General features: G+C 43.7%; 1 protein-coding gene across 7 annotated transcripts in view; it reads right to left on the minus strand.

Annotated features, from left to right (window-relative positions):
* The window catches only part of KANSL1 (KAT8 regulatory NSL complex subunit 1), a 174,000-nt gene extending 160,599 nt beyond the window's left edge, over nt 1–13,401 (minus strand). For 4 of the 7 annotated variants that reach the window (XM_065577376.1, XM_065577372.1, XM_065577382.1 and 1 more), the window contains exons 1-2: nt 13,381–13,401; nt 11,494–11,623 (exon numbers count right to left, since the gene is read on the minus strand). The gene's annotated coding sequence lies outside the window, so the exon portion shown is untranslated. Of the gene's footprint in view, nt 1–11,493; nt 11,624–12,173; nt 12,879–13,380 lie in introns of those variants that run through there. The other 3 variants (XM_008162614.4, XM_065577380.1, XM_065577375.1) reach the window with 2 other exon arrangements.
* Nucleotides 13,402–13,752: the final 351 nt, after the last annotated feature.

The following is a 13,752-nucleotide window of genomic DNA, read 5'->3' on the forward strand; positions in this document are numbered from 1 at the left end:
GAAGACCTGCAGTGTGTAACAACTGTTTCCTATAGTAATACAGAAGCTCAAAATAGTGCAGCTTATAAATGTTGCTGAGGTTCAGTCTTAGTTCAATACTGTGTTTTCTGTTGGTATAAAAGAGAGAGGTGTTCCTCGAGTGAGCTAAGCAATTTCAAGCAAAGATTGGTGTGCTGCACAGATGCTGATTCAAATACACATCAGCTGAACCTTAATCACATCAAAATATATCTACTACGTGATACGTTTTTATCTTGATTGAAAGTAAACATGTACTATAGGAAACAACACTATACAACTACCTTAAAAATTGCACAGCAGGCAAAAATGAACTACTGCAACAAAACCCTTCTTACTTAGTTCTGCAAAAGTAAGTGCAGCAATCCTGAAAGGCATATTAGAGATTTTTTTTGGTGAGAACTTATTCAAAGCTTATTTAACAGTTTCCTATTTAAGGGAAAGGAGGGAGATTTCTCTAGAACAGAATTTGGACAGTGTCACTTTGTCACATGTCAGAGAGAGAGAGAGAGAGAGAGTGTGTATTAGTGAGAGTGAGGATAATACATTTAAAAAACAGAAAAGGGCACAATAGTAAACTTAGAAGAAAGGCAATAGTTAAAAATAGGAAAACAACATTTTCAAAAGGCATGGTTAAAAAATAGAAAAGGGAACAAAAGCTAAAATTAGTAAATATTAAAGAGGTTTATTTTAAAAACAAACAACCTCAGTAGAGGGGCAGCTGGGGAGAGTGTTATATAGTTTAAATGACAGGTCTCTTAAATGCCATATTTATCACCCAGACTATTTTCTTTATGCATTGTTTCCTTCATGTGTCTCACCCCTCCCCCCCTTTTTTGTCTGCTGTCTTTATAAAAAGTCTATACGCTTCAGGGCAGAGACTCTGACTTCCTATATTTTTGTACAGCATCTACCACATGTCTGATATTTTAATAAAATGTTAGGTTTAGAAACTGGCTAATCCTTTGGGCCTTATTACTTTAATCATATCCACACAGGTATACTCTTCCGCCCACATGGAGTCCCAGTGACTTCAATGAGGCTCCACATAGGTGCAAGGGCCTGCCCATGTGGCTCTGATTGAAGGAATGAGGCCTTTGTGTTTAACTCCTTAAATGTGACCCAAAAAGGAAAAAAAATTGATTTTCCCTCCCATCCCCATCCTTTTACATGTTATGTCCAAGGAAAGCCTTATTTTATTTTTAAATCCCTGCTGGTTTTTACATGATATTCAGGTCTTGTCCCTATAGTGTCTTCCAGGAAAAAAAAAATAGGCAGTCAACTGATAAACTAGTTGTACTATCACAATTATTAAGAAAGTGAAAGCTGAGTGACAGAGGAAATTATTTTTAGTCACTGTTTAAAACTTGGGGGAGGAGCTGAGCTTGTTTAGTTTTGATACCACTTATTTAGTTCAAATGCCTGCCAAACAGTTGGAATTAAGTTCTTTTAAAGATTCAGTACCCGACCTTTCAATTAAGGAAAGAAAAAGCTCCTCAGGTCTTTGAATTTCCAAGAGATCTCCAGCAGAAACAGGAAAAAACAAAGACTTTATATTCCTGAAATCATTATCTGGTGTTCTATTCATTTCTTAAACACTACAATAATAAAAACATAAAAGAATACAATAATCTCCTGGGGGCGGGGGGAGACAGGAATGGGGGAGACTAGGTAACTTAAAAAATGACTAGTTTCTTGTGTTTCAGATGAACTGCTGGGGAGGGGAAGGGGTTGGCTGTGTAAAAAGCTTCAGGGTGCTAGGAAACAGGACCATGACTCTTGGGATGAGCCCCCATTCCATCCATGTGCCTGAAGCATCCTGCCACTGTACTTCGCTGGCTCCCATATTGTGCTTCAGGCCCGGAAGTGGCATACATCAGCATCTGAAGCGAGGGGTGGGAGCAACCTTTAGAGAGAAGGCTGTCAGCAGAGTTAAGTGAGAAGCAGGTATCTACCCTTTGCGGAGCACTTCTTTTAGTATTTAAAAAGTGGGACTAGGGGTCACGTAAAAGACCTGGAAGGGAGGCGAGTCAGGGGCTAAATTTAACTCTGCTTAGAACTTTCAGAATGAATCTGTTTCAGCTGACGATTCTAAGGGCCAATTCCTGCATTTACATCGTTCACACTTTTATAATGATGCTAGAAGGACCAGACTCTTAGAAACATATTTTATAGGTCTGATTCTCAATTACACTGCTAGATTATTTGGCCTTATGTGGGGAAACCCTCTTCTGCTCCAGTTGCAAATGAAATACCCACTGCTATCGCAGTGTAGAGGGGCCTTAATGCAAAATGAGAATCAGGTCCTGTGTGTTGTATAACTACACTGTAAAATCCACTACCATATGGGCCACTACAACAGCCCCCTGCACTGCACAAATAAGGTACCCTGCTAGTATGCAACTAAACCCTGATACTGAAAGCATTTATATACATGCTTAACTTTAATGTGGATCTACAGACCCTGCCTTCAATGGAGCAAGTAATTAAGGAAATCATCTGCAAACACTTGGAAGGTGGTAAGGTGATAGGGAACAGCCAGCATGGATTTGTGAAGAACAAATCATGTCAAACCAATCTGATAGCTTTCTTTGATAGAATAACGAGCCTTGTGGATAAGGGTGAAGCGGTGGATGTGGTATACCTAGACTTTAGTAAGGCATTTGATACGGTCTCGCATGATATTCTTATCGATAAACTAGGCAAATACAAATTAGATGGGGCTACTATAAGGTGGGTACATAACTGGCTGGATAACCGTACTCAGAGAGTTGTTATTAATGGTTCCCAATCCTGCTGGAAAGGCGTAACGAGTGGGGTTCCGCAGGGGTCTGTTTTGGGACCGGCTCTGTTCAATATCTTCATCAACGACTTAGATATTGGCATAGAAAGTACGCTTATTAAGTTTGCGGATGATACCAAACTGGGAGGGATTGCAACTACTTTGGAGGACAGGGTCATAATTCAAAATGATCTGGACAAATTGGAGAAATGGTCTGAGTTAAACAGGATGAAGTTTAACAAAGACAAATGCAAAGTGCTCCACTTAGGAAGGAAAAATCAATTTCACACATACAGAATGGGAAAAGACTGTCTAGGAAGGAGTACGGCAGAAAGGGATCTAGGGGTTATAGTGGACCACAAGCTAAATATGAGTCAACAGTGTGATGCTGTTGCAAAAAAAGCAAACATGATTCTGGGATGCATTAACAGGTGTGTTGTGAGCAAGACACGAGAAGTCATTCTTCCGCTCTACTCTGCTCTGGTTAGGCCTCAGCTGGAGTATTGTGTCCAGTTCTGGGCGCCGCATTTTAAAAAAGATGTGGAGAAATTGGAAAGGGTCCAAAGAAGAGCAACAAGAATGATTAAAGGTCTTGAGAACATGACCTATGAAGGAAGGCTGAAAGAACTGGGTTTGTTTAGTTTGGAGAAGAGAAGACTGAGAGGGGACATGATAGCAGTTTACAGGTATCTAAAAGGGTGTCATGAGGAGGAGGGAGAGAACTTGTTCACCTTAGCCTCTAAGGATAGAACCAGAAACAATGGGTTTAAACTGCAGCAAGGGAGGTCTAGGTTGGACATTAGGAAAAAGTTCCTAACTGTCAGGGTGGTTAAAAACTGGAATAAATTGCCTAGGGAGGTTGTGGAATCTCCGTCTCTGGAGATATTTAAGAGTAGGTTAGATAAATGTCTATCAGGGATGGTCTAGACAGTATTTGGTCCTGCCATGCGGGCAGGGGACTGGACTCGATGACCTCTCGAGGTCCCTTCCAGTCCTATAATCTATGATTCTATGATTCTATGATTCTCACATGCTTAACTTTCAACATTAAGAAATCACAGGATTGGGATCCTAGTGCATATTTTCATTTGCAGTGAACCCTGTATCGTAATTACGATACCACTAGCTGTGTAGAAGATGGACCTCCAGAACCCATCAAGAGACAGCGGGTTATACAGAAATTAGCTTGGGACCAATAATCACACTCTAAAGTTATACTCTGGACTCCACCACTGATTCACTGCCCTATCCTACTTTACCTCTCTGCATCTCAGTTTCCCCATCTGTAAGTTGATTATACTTAGCTACCTCACAGGACAGTTGGGAGCGAATGACTATACAGTGCTTGACATGTTCAAAGCACTGTACAAGTGCTAATTATCAATGATGCTTCTTAAATGAGCAGATGGGTCATTAGTGAGCAATCAGAAGAACCCTTTTTCTGAGGCCTGGTCTACACACAGATTTTGTACTGGTAAAACTATTTCAGTTAGGGGTGTGATTTTTTTTTACCACCACATAGTTATACCAGTGTGACCCCCTACCATAGATGCAGTATAAAAAAAAAAAAAGTAACCTTAACAGGGGATTAAATGTTGAGGACACAAAAAATTACAAGAGGGAAATCAGTGGGAGAATCTACTCAACACTGTAGCTGTCTATACACAAATGCAAGGAAGACCTGGAAGTATTAGTACATACGATAAATTATGACTTAACTGGCATCACAGAGGCTTGGTGAGATAAGTCTCATGACTGGAATACTGGTCTAGAGGTATACAGCTTCTTCAGGAAGGAAAGGCAGGGTAAAAGGGACGAGGTATGCATTATACATCAAGAATATATATACTTGTTCTGAGGTCCAAAAGAAGGTGGCAGCAGACCAATTGAGAATCTGAGTAAAGAGAAATGGAGTAAAAAATAGGGGTGGTGTCATGGTAGGGAACTACTAAAGGCCACCAAATCAGGAAGAGGAGGTGGATGAGGCATTTCTAGAACAGACTACAGAAATCTCCAACACACACAACCTGGTAGTAATGGGAGGGGAAGGACTTTAATTACCCAGACATCTGTTGGAAAAGTAATATGTCAAAACACAAATTTTCCAGCAAGTTCTTGGAATGTACTGGGGACAGCTTTTTATTCCAGGAAGTGGAGAAAGGAACCAGGGGGACAGCCATTTTAGACTTGAATCTGACCAATGGGGAGGAATTGCTAGAAAATCTGAAGACGGAAGACAATTTGGGTGAAAGTGATCATGAAAATCTTAATTCTAAGGAAAGGAAGGAGTGAGAATAACAGAATAAGGATAATGGACTTTAAAAAAAGCAGACTTTAATACAATCAGGGAGCAGGTAGTAAGGTCCCATGGGAAGAAAATCTAAGGAGTTCAGGAGAGTTGGAAGGAGATAACATTAAAGGCACAACTACAAACTACCCCGATGCAAAGGAAAGATAGAAAGAACAACAGTAAGAAGCCAATATGGCTCCATCAGGGGCTCTTTAGGACTTGAAAATCTAAAGTGAATCGTACCAAAAGTGGAAACATGAACATATTGTTAAGGAGGGGTACAAAAAAATAGCACAAACATTCAGGGACAAAATCAGAAAAGCTATGGCACAATATGAGTTATACCTAGCACAGGACACAGAAGGCAATAAGAAGAGGCTCTTCAAATACATTAGGAGCAAGACAAAGACAAAGGAAAGTATAAGTCCTCAACTTAGCTGGGAAGAAGAGCTAATAACTGGTGATATCCATAAAGCTGAGGTGTTTCATGTCTATTTTGTTTCAGTCTTCACTCAAAGGATTAGAGGTGACCAGATGCTTGACAAAATTAATACTAACAAGGGGGAAGGAATGCAAACCAAAATAGGGAAAGAACAGGTTAAATAATATTTAGATACATTAGACGTATTCAAGTCGGCAGGGCCTTCTGAAATTCATCCTACAGTACTTAACGAACCAGCAAAAACAATCTTTGACAACTCCTGGAGGACAGGTGAAATCCCAGAATACTGGAGAAGGGGAATTTTTAGTCTTGAGAAAAGAAGACTAAAATGGGACCTGGTAACAGTCTGCAAATATGTTAAAGGCTGTTAGAGGAAAGTGGATCAATTGTTCTCCAGGGCCAGTGAAAGTAGATACAGAAGTAACAGACAATCTCCAGCAACAGAGATTTAGTTTAGATATTAGGGCAAACTTAACTATAAGGGTAGTTAAGCTTGGAATAGGTTTCCAAGGGAGGTTGTGGAATCCCCATCACTGGAGGTTTTAAAAAAATGACTAGGACAAACATCTGTAATGGGTTGGTCTAGGTTTACCTGACCTTACACAGTGCAGGGTGCTGGACTTGATTACTTCTCAAGGTCCCTTCCAGCCCTACATATATGTGATTTTATAACCAGCATAAAAGGTGCCTTATAACATATAGCTTATTCCTGTTCCTGTACAGCAGGGGTGAGGAACCTTTTTTCTAGCATGGGCCATTGACGCATATCACAAATCAGTCGGTGGCCACACACAGCCCCACAAGGAGTGGGGGCGCGGAGGCTTGGGGCTCCCCTCCTGCAGAGGAGTGAGCCAGTGGTCGCGGCTCCAGCCCTGCGGGTGGGCATGGAGGCTTGGGGCTTCCCTAGGTTCTGGTGGGCAGGCGGGGGGACAGAAATGAGTTCAGGGTGTGGGAGGGGACTCTGAGTTGGGGACAAGGGTTTTGGGGTGCATGAGCAGGCTCAGGGCTGGGGTCGGGGATTGGAGTGCAGGACGGGGCTCCTGGCTGAGATAGCGGGTTAGGGTGCAGGAGACGGTGTGGAGGGTGCAGGCTCTGGCCAGGCAGCTCCCGGTTGGCAGCACAGTAGGGCTAAGGCAGGCTCCCTGCCTGCCCTGGCTCTGTGCTGCTCTGCTTCCTGAGGTGGCTGACATGTCCATCCTCTAGGCGGAGAGGCCAGGCGGCTCTTTGTGGTGCGTGCTGCCTGCACCTGCAGGCGCCGCCCCTGCAGCTCCCATTGGCCACGGTTCCCGGCCAATGGGAGCTGCGGAGCCAGCGCTGGGGGCAGCATGCAGAGCTTCCCTGATCACCCCTCCGCTTAGGGGCCGCAGGCACATGGTGGCGAGCTGGCGCTCACAGCTCCAGCCCTAGCCCTGCGGGGGTGGATGCCGAGGCTCAGGGCGTCCAGCCCCCAGAGACTTGCCGCAGGCCGGATGAAAAGAAGCAGCAGGCCGGATCCAGCCCGTGGGCCGGAGATTCCCCACCCCTGCTGTACAGGAATTAATTATACCAATATAAGCACTTTTTATACTGGTTAACTGACAATGGGCCAGCCAATGGGAGCTGGGGGAGGGGAAATGACAGTGCCACCGGGCGAGAACCACGTGGAGCCACTTGCACGCCTCCACCTAGGAGCCAGACATGCTGCTGACCGGGAGCCATCCAAGGTAAACCCAATCCCCTGCCCCAGTCCTGAGCCCCGCCCCACCCAGAGCCCCTTCCTGCACCCCAAACTCCTCATCCCCAGCCCCACCCCAGAGCCTGCACCCCCAGCCCAGAGTCCTGACCCCCTCCCACCCCCCAACCCTCTGCCCCAGCCCTAAGCCCCTCCCACACCCCAAACCCCTCTGCCCCAGCTCCGTTGGATCACAGGCATCAACAATTTTCTTCAACTGGATCGCCAGAAAAAATGTAATCCTGCACCAAATGTAAAGCCATTGCCATCTGGGACACCAGAAAGGTGAAGGCTAGCTGTGTTATGGGAATGATGCTTTCAGTTTTTAAGGGTGGATCTACACTAGGAACTTTTGTATTCTTTCTTTAGCACCAGTGCAGCTCCACTGATGTTGACAATGGTGGAAGTATTAGCATAGACATCACGCAGGTATTTTAACCATGATGTTGCCTAATCCTGTTCTGTAGAGTAAAATGATACAGTGGTAAACGTATCTGCATCCATTCTACACAAGTGCTTCCACTTCCGGTAGCAACAGTGGAGCTGCCCATGTGCTAGAAAACATATTAAAGGTTTAGAAGCATTAGCTAGTTGTTAACAGGAATGGAGCATAGTTCATCTGTTAAAAGAAAGTGCCTGGAGTAGCCAGCCCAAAAGGAAAAAAGAGTAGCTGAAAGTCTTCCAATACTTCTTTATCCTTACCAAAAGGAGACTACAGCCCCTGCCTCAGGCTCATAGCAACATTTTTTTTTTTTAAACTGATTTGACTTTCTACAAATACGGTCTTTTGCTTTTTCTCATCTTCTGAGGCAACAGAAAATCTGGGAATTTCGAGACAGTGACAGCCTTCAGTGGTTAATAAAGATTCATATGTTAAAAATCTTCCCTGTTTTACTAGCAACCCCTTAGATTAACAACAATAGTTGTAAAAGTCTGTTACTTTTCACAATTGACGCTGTTGGTTTATCTTTAACAGGTCACTCTGATTAAACAATAAAACTAGACTGGCCAATTTCACTGTTTTTCCATCAGTTTCCACTTCCTAGTCTTCTGCCCTATTAACCTGTGTCTCTCTCCCACCCTCAACCACAATTTGTTCTTTCTGCTGCTGCTCTTGGGAGTCCGGGACAAGACGCTCAAGTTCTGTGTGACTAAATCTCCCTCCTGAGGTCGTGTGTGTGTATGAACTATAAGAAATCTCACATAAGGAGCTACACTAGACTTGACGCTGTGCTTAAGGATGACCTCATCTTCTGCACTCACATTTGCATTATATGCAATGATTTCGCATTAATCTGTGATATCTCAATACAAGTTTAGGGAAACTTATCATTTATTGAGGGAATAAAGCAATAATGACAAGACACGAAAGCTTTATCAGACACCAACTAGCTGAGAACTAGAACTAGTAGCCAGCGGCAACACAAAAGATGAGTGGGTGCAGGGACACCGCTTCCCCCCGGTAAAGTGCAATGATATCCCCTTGGTGAAGCCCAGCCCCATTCCAAAAATGCTGGGAATGTGCTGAAAGTCCTAACAAGATGCTGTGCCTGTATCCTTCTTGAAGAGCTATATTTTTATCATTATCAAATGCTTACTAGCCAGAGGATATGAACCACTTGCTTCAAACACATCCTCTCACCCAGACCTTTCTGACTACTGGAAGGCAGAAGAAATTAATTCTCTCCTTCTTACACCTACCCCAGAGCCTCATGATTCTAGCGAAGGGAGGTTGCCTTCATTACTCTACCCTTTCCATAGCTTCCATTTTTTGGTTCTCTCTCAGCCACCAAGAACAGCTCAGGTTACTTAACTCTGGTGCTATTTAATAACTTTTCCAAGCTGCAGCATGAAGCCGACATAGTTTGTCCATTTCACTGAGGCCTACTGGGCCCTGAATATCAGCAATTAAACTGACCAGAATCCTCTCATATTACATCACACTCAAGACACAAGGCTGACTACATTTAATTTTATAAGGTGTTCCAGGATATCCGTATATAGGCATCACAGTGCATTAAATACCTATGGCAAACTCTTACCTAGTTTTCAATATATTTTTCAAACACATCTAGGCCTGCTTTTCATAGGTGCTAGTCACCTATAGCTCCCATCAACAGAAGTTACAGGAGCACAGCACCTTGGAAGTGGGGGTGGAGGAGGGAGGGAAATCACACTGCTAAAATGTAGCGGCAACCTCCAAAAACTTGTAGCAGAGAACTAAAATACACCTCTACCCCGATATAATGCTGTCCTCGGGAGCCAAAAAATCTTACTGTGTTATAGGTGAAACTGCGTTGTATCGAACTTGTTTTGATCCGCCAGAACGCACAGACCCGCCCCCCCGGAGCACTGCTTTACCGCGTTATATCCGAATTTGTGTTATATCGGGTCATGTTATATCGGGGTAGAGGTGTCAATAGTATTAGGGTTTTATGTTGTGTATGTATTTACAACATCAACAACAGCACAGGAGTCTATACTGTTATGCTGACCAGCTGGTGATCAATCACTAGTGTAGACTTGTCTCAATATCCATATGAATGGATAAACTATTTTACTGTAACAGAACTTGTTATAAATTCCACCCTACGCAATCCCACTGAAGGCAGGGTCATTCATTTGTTGGCTTTCATGACAACTAAGAAAAATGCTTAGTATGGGGAAGGATGTGACCCTTTCTCCTTTTATGACTGTTGCCCTTTTTTATTTTTATTAAATGCATACAACTTGGCCAAACACATTGTAATCCTGACATTAGAATAATCAAAACTACTAATATAATGCTTTACTTTTTCAAAGCGGTGTACAAATATCAACTAATCCTCACAACCCCTTTTTCAGGCACATCAGTATTATCCTCATTTTACAGAAGGCGAAAACAAGGCACAGAGAGTTGAAGTGACTTACCCATCCCAAACAGTGACTCAGCAGAAGACTACGGATTAGAATTTTAGATTTCCTGGGCCAATGCTGAGTACATTAGATCATGCTGACAGGCATATGCAAAACTCTGTGGGAATTACAAGCACGTGTAACAATACCAGGATCCGTGTCAGCAGAGCAAAGAGAATATGACAGCCATATACAAGCATTTGAGGGGCATACACAACAAAGAAAGATATATTATTTTGGGGAGAATCAAGTAGGAACCTAGGACCAGTGGGATAAATCTAAAGAGGCAAAAAAAAAGGTTGAATATCAGGAAACATTTCCTAACAGTGAAATCAGTCAGACTGAAGCAGTGGAAGCTCCACTTGATAAGTCAATTAAAACTAGGATGAACAAAGCATTAGACAGAATACCTTAAGGATCAATCCTGCACTAAGTGGAGTAACGGGGGCTGTATTAGATTAAACAAGATGGGACTCAGTAGATGTGCTCCATTCCCCTGCAGTCTTTATTATTTCTAAAATGTTTCAAAATGTCCCAGCAATATTCTGCCTATGTATAAAGTGTTCCCCTCATCAAGCCCAATCAAGTGTTTACAAAAGGCAAACAAAATCAAAAGACTTGGTAGTAGCAGGTTATAACTTCAAACAGTGGGAGTGCCGTTGGCAATATGGAGACACGGTGTCAATTTTAATGCATTTGGCAATCTCCAGATAGATTTTCTGTCCTGCTTATCAGCTTTTGCAGACTGAGTTGATTTACACTCTGGAAAATAATTTCTACTAATTCTGTAAAATTATTAAAAATATTACAGAAGTTATTGCCAGGATATTTGGGTCCCACATTTTCCGCCGGGACTACCTAACTACTAATTTACAACATACAGTGACCACCCAAATACGCTATGCTTAGTTCAAAGTGTCAAGAGTTGATATAACATTTCTGGTACCATGCTGAGTGATCCTGAAATACTTAACTAAAATTATAGTTATTAATAGTTTTTTAAAAGATTACATTCACACTTAAATACACACACACACACACACACACACATTATTGCATTTTTCCAATTTTAGATAAATGATTTTCTTCCTCAAAAAGAGATCAAATCTAGATATGGAAAGTTAACTTTTGTTTGAGCTATATTCCTGGATCTCCATTTTCTGGTTAAATATTTCTCATGGAAGTGACAGAGGGGTCCTGTTTTTTAAACCTTTCCTGAGAATAAACAGCGCCATCAGAATTCTAAACAAAGACTTCAGATACCACGGTGCTTTTCACAATTCAGGCATTTCTGTATTGAGTACAACTCTGAAAAAAATGTACCATTATAAAAATGAAGAGATGACAGGTCCTACCTTGCAGGACATCTTGATAGAATCCATAGTGTCTGGGGCAGTTCAGAAGGGACTCTTAATCTTTCCAGATCCAACCACGTTCTAGTAGTTCTGCAAATCTTTCTTATTTGAAGAAGTGGAAATCTGGTATCTGTAACAAAAACAAATTAATTAGGTGAAAGAAATATAGCTCACGAACAACTTGCCTTGGGGGTGGGGGGAATAATCAGGATTTAGGAAGAAATAGATTTATCATCACCACCTTACCCCAGAAAGGAAGACTATAGAGCAAACACACAAAGCAAACTGTGTAAAGAATTATACTTGGAAAACTAGACACAACTCTGTAAACTTCTGGAGGACAAAACAGTTGGAAAGTACAGACAAAAATCTGCACACTATATAAATTAATGATTCAGGTAAAGAGATCAAAGTAATGTAAAAATTTATGGTATTTAAGCACCTAACTCCCTTAGGCTCTTATGAAAATCCCATTTTAGGAAATTCCCTCCATGTTAAATTACACCTTAATCACTTAATTTCATATCACATCTACGAATGCCTGCCACCCACTGAAATACATTTATTTTTCAGGATAAGGATTTCGCGGGTGGGGGAGGACAATAGTTTACAACAACAAAAAAGTCATATGGTTATTTCTGATGTAGTTTTGTTTGTTTGAAATCGTTCTAGAAACCCACCTTGAGAGTCTGGAATTTGCCATTTTTAAAAATGTTTGGATAAAATGGAGGATTGCAAAAATGGGGTGGGGGGGAATCTACAAATATTTTCTATCTCATTTCCTACAATTTAGTATCTAAAGTCTTTACAGACTCTATGCCAGGTTTGCTTCTGTGGCACTTTGCCATGTTAGTGCCAGAGCCTCCTTCTCGCCTTCTTCTGCTCCTGTAAATTCCTTAGGGATCGTTGGGATTTTGCACGTCTGTGGTCATTTTGTTTCCTTAACACAAGTAAACAAACAAAACCTAAACGCCCGACGAGAGGCCACCACGGATGAATAGCCTGAAAACTCAAATGCACGGTTCAGCTCGGGAGTTATAAACTGTCCTTGCGCCAAGCACTTGAAACCCTCTTCAAACACGACGCTAACCCAGAGCCTGTCTAACCCCCCCAGCCCCCTCCTGTGTATCCGACCTGCAAGGAGGCGATCCGGGATCTCAGCAGGCGGCTGGCCCAGGTTAGATCTCATTCCCGGCCCACCCTGCGGATGCCCCCTGCCCGATACCCCAGCCCTGCTCCAGCATTTGGCCTGCTCGCTTAGCCATCACCATTGTTGCAAATGCAACAAAATATCTCTTCGTTTTGTGTGTAACCGAGCAGCTGCAGCTCTTTCCCTTGGTATTTGCGTGCAATGTCTGGGTTCAAAGTGAATGCTCTCTCCCCCCCTTCCTTCCCCCCCCCACCCAACCCAAACTCACTTTCTGGCTGTGCAATAATCATTCCTCCGTCTTCCCCCTCCCCCCGCCTTGGCCTGGTGAATTAGCTCTCAGCAATCGCTCCTCTCTGCCTGCCTGGAACAGGCACAGCCGCTGGGCTCATCGCAGAGCAGCAGGAATCAGAGGCGATCAGACAAAGTTCTGCCCCCCACCCACACCCCCCCAGCCCAACTGACTCCTCATACAAAGTTGCAGGACTGGGGCTCCTAGCACTACTTGGCCTGTTGTCTATGGCAGCACCATAGGGGGTGATCGGTCCCTCTGCCAGCCACACGCTCCCTCTCTCCCGGCAACATGCACTTGCAAAGCTACAGCCCCCCCACTGCCTTGCACCGCCACCCCTCTGCCTGCCCTGCCCAGTGCTCCCCGGCCCGTCGCTTCACAGACCCCTTTTTGCCCCCTTCCCCGATTGCACCAGCTCCAGCTTCTGCTCCCACATCCCAGCACCTACCTGCACAGCTCAACCAGCCTTGAAGTGGGGATCTTCCGCCCTCCTCCCTTCCCATTGGCCGTGGGGAGGGCATGTGCCGGTGTGGTTGGACGAGGGGGTGTCAGTCAGAAGCAGGGGGTGGGGCGGGAGGGGTGATTGATGCTGGTGTCTCGGCTTGTCCCTGCCTCTGCTTGTGTTTCCCGGAGATGTTGGAAGGAGGGGGAGGGCTGCATGGGGCAACCAGGCAGGGCCCATCACCTGGATCAGCCCCCCCCTTCCCCAACTCACTCACCCTCATGCTTGAATTAGATCAGGGGCAAACTACACAGCTGACCCTCCCCCCACAGTGCTGTGAATGCAGATACTGTGTGAAATGGGGAGGGGGAGTAAATG

Source organism: Chrysemys picta, chromosome 24 (genome assembly GCF_011386835.1).
Source record: "Chrysemys picta bellii isolate R12L10 chromosome 24, ASM1138683v2, whole genome shotgun sequence".
NCBI classification, from domain to species: domain Eukaryota; kingdom Metazoa; phylum Chordata; order Testudines; family Emydidae; genus Chrysemys; species Chrysemys picta.